The following is a 13,404-nucleotide window of genomic DNA, read 5'->3' on the forward strand; positions in this document are numbered from 1 at the left end:
GTTGTACCAATTTTTACTTCCCCCCAACACTGTATGAAACTTCTCTTTGTTTCAGTTCTTAACCTATACTCGGTACTGTCGTGCTTTAAAAATTTTGCTGATAGCTGTGAAGTGGTATCTCTCTTTAATTTGCATTTCCCTCATTATCTTGTGATGTTGGATATCTTACATCCATTGGTTTTTCAGTTTCCTTCTTTCATGAATTATGTTTCCTAATTAAGTTAGTACACTTGTAATTGATGCTTACTTGTGGTATGAGGTAGAAATGTACTTTTTATATATGGACAACTTGTAGTCTGGTACATTTTTCATTAGTAAATGTTTTTCTCACTGATATATAATGCCTGTCCTCCCATACATCAAGTTTTCATGTATTCATAGGACAGTTTCCAGACATACTGTTCTTTTTCATTAGGTTTGATTTGTAGACTCATTTTGAATGGGGGGTCTTTATGCTTTTTTCACTTTTGTTTAATTTTAATCAAATTTTATATTTTTAAAACTTAATATTCAACTTACATTCAGTATAATTCACTCTTTGCGATATACTATCATGTAACTAATAATGCAACTCAAATACAAAATAGTTCTATCAACTGGAAAAATCCCCTTATAGCTCTTCTGACAGGTTACTAATGATATTGTGGTTATAAATTGCATTTCCTGATTGCATATTTTCATGTGCTTATTTGCCACCAGTATATTTTTTGGTTGAAATATCTGTTTAGATGCTTTTCAAAAATTATTGGTTTGTTTTATCCCTTATTACTGTATTTTCAAAGTCTTTTATATATTCTGTGTACAAACCTTTGTTAGAAATGTGAAATGAAGATATTTCTTCAGTTTTTGACTTGCCCTTTTATTCTTTTAATAGCATCTTTGAAAAAGAAGTTTTAAATTTTGATGAGTCTCAGTGCAATAATTTGTTCTTTTATAGTTTTTGACTTTTATGTTCTATCTAAAAAAAGATTTTGCATGACCCAAGTTCATGGACATTTTCTATGTTTTTTTCTAGAAATTTTATAGTCTTATGTTTTACATTTAGATCTAAGATCTATTTTGAGTTAAACTTGTATAAGGTGTGATGTAAGGATTTGACTTCATATTTTAGCATATGGCTAGCCAATGTTTCCAGCACAACTTATTGAAAAGGCTGTATTTTCTACACTGCATTATAAACACTGTTGAGAATCAATTGACCATATAAGTCTGGCCATATTTTTTAACACAGTACTTTGTTCCATTGACTGATGTGTATTCTTTGACTGTTTTGATCAATGTATATTTATAGTAACTCTTGAAACACTGAAATCCTTTAATGGAGTCCTCCAAATTAAGAACACACTAAAAAAATTAGTTTTGGCAATTTTATTTAGCTCTGTTGCCTTTCCATATAAATTTTAGAATCAGCGCATGAATTTCTTAAAAAATACCCTAGATTTTATTTAGGACTGTGTTTAATTTATAGATTTGTTTAGGGAGAATTAACTCTGCCTTATCTTTCACTTCTCATTTCTAGTGTGTGTTAAGCCCTGGGCCTATGTGGGAACTTAAAAATCCCTTGGTATATGCTGGAACTTTATAAAAATCTTTATTCACCCAAGTATCTCCTTTTCTAAACTTTTTCTTCTCAGACTTTTCAGTCTATTGTTTGTCTCAACTGTTTACCCCTAGCTTCAGGCTACTGCTGTCAATATTTTTGTCTTCAAATGCTTTTGGCTGTGCCTCTCAGGAAGCCGCCACAGCTCTGGGAATGCTCCCAGTTGAGTGAAACAAAGGTAAGCCATTGCATCCCTCTTTGAGGGAGCTGCCATTCAGGTCAAAACCCTTAACCACAATTTTTTGAGAATAAGATTTTTATTATTCCTTCAGGCAATGGGAACCTGTAACAGGAGTGTGGGCTGACATCTTTATGGCTGCAATAGCAGTTTTCTTCATCACGTATTCCCTTGGTGGTTATAAGTTTTTTACTAGATTGTAGAGTTCTGTAAAAGTTGATTCTTACAGTTTTCCCAAGCTTCTTAATTGTTTTTATGGAGAGACAAAACCCTGAAGTTCCTAACTTTGCCTCTTTTGGTGATATTACTCTTCTGTTTTTCCTGATACTCATAGATTTTGTCTTTTCTTTTTGGTTTTTGTAAAGTTTGGCTAGAGTTTTGTATATTTTTCCATTATTTTCAAGGAGCCAGTTTTTAATTTCACTGATTTTCTCAATCATTTTTCTATTTTTGATTCTACTTGTTTCATTTTTAGTTTCTTTTTTTTATATATATTTCTAGTTCTTGAGATGGAATCTTATGTTTTGGATTTTTAGAGTCTTCTTTTTCCTGGACATTCAGTGCTATAAATTTCCCTCTATGTATTTCTCTGTGAGCATCCCACAGGTTTGATGTGTTGTATTTTTATTTTTATTGAGTTCACTATATTTTGAAACATCACTTGTGACTTCTTTCTTGATCCATGGGTTATTTAAAAGATTGTTCTTTAATTTCCAAATATTAGTAAAGTTACCAGATATTTTTCTATATTAATTACTATTTTTATTCTTTGATGGTCACTGATCATAGTCTATATGACTTCAATTCTTCTAAATTTGTTAAAACTTGTTTTATGGGATATCTTGGTGAATGTTCCAGTGTCCTTGAAAAAGATTGGGTATTCTTCTTTTGGGGGTAGAGTGTTGTATAAATATCATTTAGGTGACATTAGTCGAAAATATTGTTTAGGTCTTCCATGTATTACTAGTTTTGTCTGTACACATTCTATCAGTTGCTGAAAGAGGAATGTTGCAGTGTCCAACAATAATATTGGATTTGTATATTTCCTATTTGAATTCCATCAGTTTTTGCATATTTTGTATATTTCATATATTTTGAAGCTCCATTGTTGGATATCACAGTTAGCCTCATAATATCTTACTTGTGATTGAATTATGTAAATCCCCTATTATGTTCGGTAATTTTCCTTGTTCTATAGTATGTTTCTTTGATTTTAATATAGCCACCACATCTCTCTTTTGATTAGTGTTTACATTGCATATATTTTCCATTCTTTTACTTTTAATATATTTATATCTTTATAATTCAAAGTGGGCTTCCTGTACACAGAATATGGTTGACTCTTTTTTTTTCCCCCAACCTGACAATCTCTGACTTTGTGTGTTTAGACCACCTACAGTTAATATATTTATTGACATAGTTGTGCTTAGATTCATCATTTTATTATTTATTTGTCCCCTCTGTTTTTATTATAATATATTTTCCTTTTTCTGATTTTTGAAGTATTTGAATATCTTTATTTTATTGATTGCCTTTTTAGAAATATTTCTTTGTGAGATTCATTGGTTGCTATAGGGATTGCAATCTTCACGGCTGAGATTTGACACTCTTCTTAGAATTAATATTGTTCCACTTATAGTAAAGTATGTAGCCTTATAACAGTATACATCCATTTCCCATCTAAATGACCATTATATTATGGATGTCTTAACTATTTTATCAACAGCTCATTAAAAGCCACATGAGACAATGTTTGAATTTTTTTTCTTCAACAGTCATAACTATTTTAAAGAGCTTAAGAATGAAAAATGTTTTTATATATATCCAGAACTTCCATTTCTGTTGTTCTTACTTTATTCCTGACAATCTAATTTCCTCCTGGCATTATTTCCCTTAAGCCTGAAGAATTTCTGTAGAATTCCTATAGAATAAGTCTGCTGGTAGCAAATTCCCATGTCTTTTTAAATCTGAGAATGTCTCCTGAAGCTTATTTTTATTGGATATAGAATTCTGAGGTTAACAGCTGTTTTCCATAAGCATATTAAAGATTCTGTTTCACTACTGTCTGTGAATTGATGATATATCTTCAGTCTTTCAAGTAATTATTCCCCTTCACAGACTGTGTTATTTTCTAATAGCTTCCTTTAAGATTTTTCTTCATCTTTGGTATTTAGCAGTTTGATTATGATATGTCTAAGCAATCTTTTCTTATTTTTCATTCTTTTCTGTTTGGAGTCTGTAGAACAGTTTGTTTCTGTAAACTTGTGTGTTGTACCAAACTTGAAAAGTTTCTGAGCACTATTTCTTCAAGTATATTTTTTCTTTACTGGTTTGTTTCCCCACTGCCTCTTGAATTCAAGTGCTCTATGTGTTAGAGAGTATCATATTGTTCAGCATACCCCTGAGGTTCTTTCGATTTTTTTTCAGACATTTTTGTTGCTGTTCTTCACATTGGATAATTTCTATGACTCAAATTCAGTAACTTTTTCCTTTGTCATCTCTGTTCTGCTCTTGAGTCCATCCAGTGAATGTTTTTATTTTGGTGACTGCATTTTTCATTTCTCAATTTTCAAATTGGTTATTTTTATATTTCCTAATTTTTCTGTGAGAATGACATCTTTCTGTTTATTTTAAATGTATTTTAATTTACCTCATGGAACTTAGTTATAATTGCCAGTTAAAAATCTTTGAAATTTTCAACATCTGAATTGTGTTATATTTGACCTTTGTTGATTGTCTTTTCCCTTCAGAATTGGTAATATTTTTCTAGTTCTTTCTAAGTGAATTATATTCTAGACATTTTGACTCACATTATGTGGAGCCTCAGTCTTGTCATAATGCTTTGGAGAATGTTGATTTTTTTTCTTGTTTGTTTTAACAGAGAATCAACTTGGTTAAGCAGCAAGGTCTGCCTTGCTTTCTGTGGGTGGTGATACCCAGATCTTTACATTTTCAAGGCCTTTGCTATACTGAACTTGGTGTATCTCACACATGTTATGACTGAGGGGATAGTCCCAAGGCTTGGGCTCTGGATTACATATTATTACATTCATAATTCAGTTATCAAAATTTTTGCTATGTGGCTTTGAGTCTGTCCTATACTTATGCACCTCAGGATTAGTGTGAAATTTTGTGTGAAATCACAGCGTACTTGTCAAAACCTTTGGGTTTGGGGTCTGTCCTTGGGTCTGTCCTAGGGGCATGTTGTTGTTCAGTTGCTAAGTCCTGTCCAACTCTTTGCAACTCCATGGACTGCAGCATGCCAGGCTTCCCTGTCCTCCACCATCTCCCACAGTTTGCTTAAATTCATACCCATTGAGTCAGTGATGCTGTCCAACCATCTCATCCTCTGTTGCCCCCTTCTCCTGCCCTCAACCTTTTCCAGCATCAGGGTGGGAATTTTTCCAATGAGTTCACTCTTCCTATCAGGTGGCCAAAATATTGGAGCTTTAGCTTCAACGTCAGGCCTTCCAATGAATGTTCAAGATTCATTTCCTTTGTTCTTAAGGGTAAACCTATGGTTTTTGAGGGAAGACTTATTGGATCTTCTTGTTTAACCCTCTGTACTTTGGGATTCCCCATACTCTCTGGTCTGCAGTTGCCTTTTCCCCTGATTCTCTGGTAGGACAGATGTTTTTTGTCAGGAGTTTTGACTGTTTGTGCCACTATCCCACTATGCAGCTTTGCCTTTGAGGCAGAACTACAAGAGAAAAGAAGAAGAGAAAAAAACACAGGAAACGTATTTCCCTGTGGTTGCTTCTCCAAGTTTTGATTCCCTTTCGTAAACCACCTGTTCTTTTTTACTTTTCAGAGTGCATGGGTAGTTGCTTTTATATTTTATCCAGAAATTTTATTTATAATCAGTGGGAAAGAAAGGCTGTAATGCTGTTACTCCACTATACCGAAAACCAGTTTAACTTTGTTTGAATTTTTGTTTTTCACCTTCTTTTTCTTACTGTCTTGTGCTTGTATAATATTGTACTTCCAATTTCTCCTTTTGTACAAAGAAATATTTTAGTTTCTTTACTCCACCTCTTTTTTTCAGACCAGAACTCTGGCTTCAATATTGCGTACATCTTTGATTTATTTCTGTTCCATGACATTCTGATCTTTTATCTGAAACGATTATATCTTTTATGTTTTATGTCTCATTGTTGTGTGTTTATTACCTGTGTCATCTTATCTGGAAGTTCCAAACAATAAGAACGACAGTATAAGTCCCTCTGGTAGCCTCTTTTAATCGATTGTGGCCAATGTTTGTAGTGTTGGAATCATAACAAAATCGATTCCATTTTTTACAGATAAAGAAACTAAGGTATAGTTAACTTGAGGTTGGACCATGATTAACCCAAGTTTCCAGATTCCAATACCAATGTTTTTACCATTTATTAATTTTATGCATAAGGTCAAAATCAGTAGGCCCTGGAAAAATATCAGAGTGACCTTGTAACATTTTAGAATATTTCAGCAGTTTTAAAAATTCTATTGCTTTCCCCCTGGCTTTCAGCTTGTTCTGGCTTAAGGATGTGCCTCTAGAGTGGAGAACACATTGTGTAGTCATTCTCCAACTTATTTCCTGGTCATTATTTGGGCACTGCTTCTGCTTCCCTCTCTAAATTTCTCATAATTTTGCCCCAAGGAAATCTTACTGGCTCTTGGGAGTGGCCTCTATTTTCAGCAAAGGGTTATGAACCACTGAAGAGACTTCTGTCTGATGGTTTTATTTGTTTCATACCTGATACAGAAGAGAGGACCAGTGGCAAAAGCAAGAAATAAGCACCAATGTAGTACAGAAAGTGGTAGGGGAAAAATAATTAATATCCAGGGTTTGACCCACATAAAGAAAATACTCAAATGGTATTTTGACTTTTCTCAAAACTGGTTACAGTTCTCAGTGCTTCTAGTGGCATTAATATGGGTCTTATGGAAGGACATTCCTGCAGTGTCTTTGCCCTCCAACCTCCCTTGTGATAGGGTTGTTGTTGTTCAGTCCCTAAGTCATGTCCGACACATTGCAACCCCATGGACTGCAGCATACCAGGCTTCCCTGTCCTTCACATCTCCCAGAATTTGCTCAAATTCATATCCATTGAGTCAGTGATGCTATCTAACCATCTCATCCTCTGCCACTCTCTTCTCTTTTTGCCTTCAGTCTTTCCCAGCATCAGGGTCTTTTCCGGTGAGTCAACTCTCTGCCTCAGGTGGTCAAAGTATTGGGGCTTCAGCTTCAGCATCTGTCTTTCCAATGAATATCCAGGCTTGATTTCCTTTAGGATTGACTGGTTTGATATTTTTGCCATCCAAAGGACTCTCAAGAGTCTTCCCCGTCACCACAACTTGAAAGCATCAATTACTGGTACTCGACCTTCCTTATGGTTCAGCTCTCACATACATACATGACTCCTAGAAAAACCATAGCTTTGACTAGACAGACTTGTGTTGGCAAAGTGATGTCTCTGCTTTTTAATACACTGTCTAGGTTTGTCATGGTTTTCTTTTCAAGGAGCAAGCGTCTTAATTTTATGGCTGCAGTCACCATTCACAATGATTTTGGAGCCCAAGAAAATAAATAAAATCTGTCAGTGTTTCCACTTTTTCCCCTTCTATTTGCCATAAAATGAAGGGGCTGGATGCCATGAAGGCAATACTTGGATTTATAGCTCCAGAGAAAATAAGAACAGTTGTGTGTTCTATATTACCTTTGTGAGCATCAAGATTCTAGCAATAGTAGAGTTAATGAGAACCCACAGTTGTTAAGTTGGTAGTGATTGTAGTCTCTTAAATCTTGTGGTATTTCTTACTGATGTTTTGTTATAAACATATGTTGCATGCAGCTAGCTATTAAGAGTTGCTATACATTCCAAGTGTCAGACACTAGATGGAGTAGCATAAACAGTGTTAAACCTCTAGCCTACCAAATATCAAAAGTTATGAGCTAAAAAAAAAAAAAAAAAGTTATGAGCTATGCCCAAACACTCTGCAAAAGGGGTATTACTCAACTGCAGAGTTTAGATTAGAGTTTAGGATCTCTAACACAGACTTTTGTTATCTCTGCTTCCCTAAACCGTCTGTTTGTGATTCCTCTGAAGAGCTTATTGGTGATTAATGCTGTTGGGAGAGGGAGGGGTGTGTCACTGAGTACTTACAGTATCTCTGTCCCCAAGGATTATCAAAGAGAAACAAAAAGGCCATTAACAGAACAGAGCACTCCAACTCTCAGATCTCTGAGAGCCTGTCCATGAGTCACTGTAGCCCACTCCCTAAATCCATGTTGCTAGCAGACCCACTAGTCACATGGGAACTCATTTCTCGTAGGGTAGTCTCTCCTCACAATGAAAAGCATGCACAACAAGAAGCAATTATTCTCTAAAATTTCCAGTGATACGGAAGTAAGAATACAGAAAAGTCAGGGCTTTGTTCTTTTAGTCAAAGTCCCAGTCCTTAAAACCTCACTATTCTCAGAAAGACTGTTACTGGGAAGAATGGAAGAGTCCATCATAGCCTATAATGAAATAAAGGGGGTATGGTTGGCTTTTGTTCATATCATTCATTTTATAATCCTGTCTCTAATAGAACTGTGACAGTTTCATCATAAAACATATTTCAGAGTGCCAGCTTAAAAAAAAAAAAGTAGACCCAAGCCAGAGGAAAGTGAATGGGCAAAGTGAGGGTGCTTAAAATCATGACATGGAAAAGAATAAAAAGATCAGACTTAGGGGTAGCATGATCAACTTTTTTCAATCACTGAAAGTCTTTAAGTCTCAAAAGAACAAGAAGCAGACTTTGTTGAATGGATCCAAAGGGCAGTACTAAGACAAATGTTTATGTGTGTGCTGGAGTGGAGAAGCTAGAGTTGGGGAACCTGCTCTGGTTTGTGCTCAAAGAAGAAAATTCACAGCTTATTGGGGATCTATTTTAATTCAAACAAGGAAATACAGTTTGTTGTGAGATGACAGTGGGTAAAGAATCGCCTGCAATGCAGGAGACTCAGGACACGTGTGTTCAATCTCTGGGTCGGGAAGATACCCTGGAGGAGGAAATGGCAACCCACTCCAGTATTCTTGCCTGGGAAATCCCATAGACAGAGGAGTCTAGTGGGTTACATTCCATGGGGTCTCAAAGAGTCAGACACAACTGAGCGACTAAGCACACAGCACACACATGAGCCTCATAGTTAACATAAACAGAGTGATCACTTGCTTATCTTTACTCTTTCAGATCAAAAGCAAGTTGGAATGACATTAGGAACTGGTTGATAAGTTCCCCACCAATGGGAGTACTGCTGAGGGCTAAAGGCATGTGTGTTTATATAAATATAAATTTCAAGTTTATATTTTACTTCCAATTTATTTTATTGAAATTTTACTTCCAATACCACAGTAAATTTGCACAAGGAAAAGATAATTCTGTTCACCTTTAGTTTCAGGAAGCAATATTTGAAGGAAATTAGATCTTCAAGGTAATTTAAAAAGAGCCAAGGAACATAGAAAATATTTGTTTAAAAATAAGAAAGAATTCCACTCATTTCCCAGTTAAATCATGTCTTACATTTGAAAAATGAGAAGGCTGTCAACAGGGGCTAGACTATGAATTGTAGCCCTCACCAACTTTAGTCTAATTCACCGGTCTTTTCATTTAATTAAATGAAATAGCAAACTTCTAATCATTCCTTCACACAGAGGAGCTGGAGCGGTGGGTGGATGCTCTTCTTTGTCTGGAATTGAGGACCTTAGACTTGTGGGTGAGTTCTGTGTCCGCCTGGCCTGTGCGTGGCTCATGCGGCCTCGCCTCTGGAATAGTATTAAGCTGCAGCAGCAGCTAACATATAGTGAGCACTGGATTTGTTCTAAATTTGGTCTCAATACTGTCTCCTTAAATCCTCAGAGCAATTCTGAAATACATGGTATCATAATCCCAATTTTCCAGATGAAGAAACAAAGTTAAGTGACGAAAGGCACACAAAGAGTAAATGACAGAACCTAAATTCAGGTCCAGTTAGTGATGCTTTTAATCACTGTACAATACTTCTGCAGGGTATTTCTGTGTGTTGTCACATATACTGCTCCAAAGCACCTAGATTTCCTATTCAAAAGATGGGATTTAGTAACTGGGGCTTTGTGGTCCCTGTATGGGACACTGAAGAAATGTCAAATGTCCATGTGTTTACCTGGTCTTATAGTAGAGGGCTAGAGATCTAAGGATGGTAACATAAATTCAGAGCCCTCCGTCACTTGTGCTGCCATGATGCAAGTGACAATCCCTATCTTCATACCCTACTCCTTGAGAGATTTCTGGCTTCTTTGGTGACAAGAGCGTTACTTCTCTTTTTCTTTTAGCATTTTTCTCTTGCTTTGTCTTTCTTTAGTGCTGTTAGCTCTTGCTATCTCTTGCTGTCTAACTCTGTTTTAATTTCCTCTTCTCACTCTTGTTATTCATCCTTTCTATTCTGCTTTTCCCTCCAATCAGATTCTAATTACCTTCCTCCCTCCCCTCTCTTTTTCTTTCTTTTTCCCCCCTCCTTTACCTCCCCTTCATTTAGTATCACTTCCCCTAATTCTCTTATCTACCAGATCCTTTCAAAATGGGACTGAAATAAAGAATGAACTTGTGTCCACTGTACTAGATAGACCAAACTTCCCAAGTCTTTCCCTGCTTCCAAGTCAGAGAAAGTTCTGAAGCTTGGCTGAGACCTAATTCATTGGGAAAGCAGCCTCTTCTTAGCAATCAATGGGTGGGAGGGAGGTTACCAGTAACAGGGGGAACTGATGTTAGGTTGGTGCTCATCAGTTGCCAGGGAAAGCAGCAGAGGGGTGCACCCCTCACTGCCACTGTGATAAATCATCATAGTGGAGATAGTTCTGATCTTAAGATTAGATCAGTCACTAACTGAGGCCAGAATTGGCTACATAGGCATTTACTGATCGGCCTCTATGACTAAGAGGGAAGGTCAGTCATGGGACTGGGCTGTAGGTGAAGCAGAGACTGGTCCAGCAGGGGGATGTACAGAGAGCAAGAGAACAGCCATCTTGGGTGGCCTGATCATACTGACCTCGTACCTTCTTCGGGCAGCAGAAAAAACTTGCCTTTTGCTACCATTGGACACTTTTAGTCACATGCTTTTTGCACTATCAGAGTTCCTAGTCAGAGCAGAGAGAAAATTCAAATGTGTTTGGTTACAAACCTCCTGTAAAAGAGAAAAGTCAAAAGGAAAAAAGATCTTAAGGCATTCAGAAAGTCAGGCCCAGATCCAGAATGTAAGCCTTCCTATCCCAGCCCAAGACTCTTCTTTTCTACCTACAGTGACTCCACTGTCCTCTTGGAACTAGACCAGTCTCCTGACTTTATTACTAGTGATTGTCTTCTCCTTTTTCTTTTATAGTATGAGTGCATGTTTTTAATCTGCATAGCTATCTTTTGTGCTAAGTTGCTTCAATTGTGTCCAACTCTTTGTGGCCCTATGGACTGTAGCCCACCAGGCTCCACTGTCTATGGGATTTCCCAGGCAAGAATACTGGAGTTGGTTGCCATGCCCTACTCCAGGGGATCTCTCCAACCCAGGGATCAAACGGGCGTCTTACATCTCCTGCATTGATAGGCAGATTCTTTACCACTGAGCCACCTGGGAAGTCCACCAATTAAATTGGTTTAGAAAGTTGTTCTGTGTCTAACTATGTCCTGCCTGGAATATTGGACTCAACTGTAATTGTGATCTCTCCCATTAATTAATTGTGTTTTATGTACTTTGGGGTAGGGCAATGTTTCTACAGCCAGTGAATGTGGCAGTGTATCTGAAGGGACAAATCTTTAGGGGGTAGCTTATTGATTCTGAAGTATTGTTTCTTGTCCTTGAAGCACAGAAATAGGGGGAAGACTGCTCTAAATGAAAGCCCAAATACTTAAAATACAACTCTAGTTTGAGACATGTTATTTGCTGAATAAGCTTGGAAGTAAATTGTGTGTTTTAGTGAATTGACTATATCTTTGATGATTATTAAATGATACTCATAGTCTCTTTTGAAAATGGAATGTTTGTGAATGCATGCAGTGGCCTTGAGTATACTATGTGCCTGTATAGGGGAACAATGTATTAAGCCTAAGGGATGGCTCTGGAAAATGGGAAGTTAACAAGATATAAAGTACATCTGGGCTAGGACCCAGGGCTGGATGGATATAGTAAACATGCTATAAATGGAGTTGCTTTGTCCATTACCTTTCCATGAGGTAGAAGAAATAGTGTAATATACAGCACAGGGACTATAACCAATATTTTATAATAACTTTAAATGGAGTGTAATCTATGAAATATTGAATTTCAATACTGTACCCTTAAGACAAACATAATATTTTAAATCAACTATAGTTCAATTAAAAAAGGAAATATAAATTTTAAAATTAAGAAAATAGTGCCACTTACTGCAGTAACCAACCTGATTATCAAGTCCTATGTGGGCTTTATGTGTATTAGCTGTGCTACTGGCATGTGCTGCTGGGGTCAGGTATGCTGGGTTGGAGGGAACTTCAGGTGGCTCAGACAGTAAAGAACCTGCCTGCAATGTGGGAGACCTGAGTTCAGTCCCTCAGTCGGGAAGATCCCCTGGAAAAGGAAATGGCAACCCACTGCAGTATCCTTGCCTGGAGAATCCCATAGACAGAGGAGCTTGGCGGGCTACAGTTCATGGGGTTGCAAAGAGTCAAACACGACTGAGTGACTAACACTTTCACTTTCATGCTGGACTGGAGTGAGCCTTGCTTGAGTTAACTGTAATGATGAGGTGTTTGGTAGGGTCTCGTTGACTTTGCGTAGCTGAAGAAGGCTACCCTGTGCTCTGTTTGAGGTATGTTGGTGTGGGTTGGCTGCAATGAGGTAAATGGGGCTGACAGAAGGAGGAAAAGGGAAACTTAGCAGTGCAGTCATTTCACTTGTCTGAGTATCATTTTCCAACTTGGCAAATATATATATGTGATACGATTCATCCATTAATACCAAAAATGTTCAGTGAGCACTTTCTGAGTAACAAACTCCTTTTCTATGTACTGAGTACACAGAGGTAACAAAACAGGAACACTGCCCTTTAGGAGCTCTTGGGTTTTGTGGGAAGGCAGACAAGTAAACAGACAGTTACAATGGAAAAATGCAAAGAGAGTGTATCAGAGGCCATCAGTCATCTCCAAATCTCAGTCACTTAACCCCACAGAAGTTACTTCTCATTGATGCAAAATCTATTGTAGATCCAGGCAACTCTCCAGGGCACTTGTCCTCCAAGTTCTGGGTCATCATTCCAGGCTGTTTAAGTCTTATAGTAGCTCCATATAAACATATGTTCCCATGATTACCATGGCAGGGAGTGTATTGCATTGGACATTAATTGTTCCAAAGGAAGAGACACATATTTCTTCTTCCTATAACCAAAACCAAAACATGTCCTCTCTCTACTTTAAGTGGGCTGGGAAGTGGCAGTACAATCATCCTATATCCTGAACATTTGTAACCTACTACAGGTCAGGATAATCCCAGTGTGACATCCCAGCATGTGTGAATGTTGGAGATCTCGAAGGGCTCTGGAGTTTGGGGATTCTGCTCTTACTGTCAATGGTATCTAAATGGATGGACTTTGTTCCTATACTA

At 37.1% G+C, this 13,404-nt stretch overlaps 1 protein-coding gene across 1 annotated transcript in view; it reads left to right on the forward strand.

Moving 5' to 3' along the window:
- The window catches only part of GABRA3 (gamma-aminobutyric acid type A receptor subunit alpha3), a 136,099-nt gene that overhangs the window by 26,820 nt on the left and 95,875 nt on the right, over positions 1-13,404 (forward strand). The gene's annotated exons all lie outside the window — the stretch shown is intronic.

This window comes from Muntiacus reevesi, chromosome X, assembly GCF_963930625.1.
Source record: "Muntiacus reevesi chromosome X, mMunRee1.1, whole genome shotgun sequence".
Taxonomy (NCBI): domain Eukaryota; kingdom Metazoa; phylum Chordata; class Mammalia; order Artiodactyla; family Cervidae; genus Muntiacus; species Muntiacus reevesi.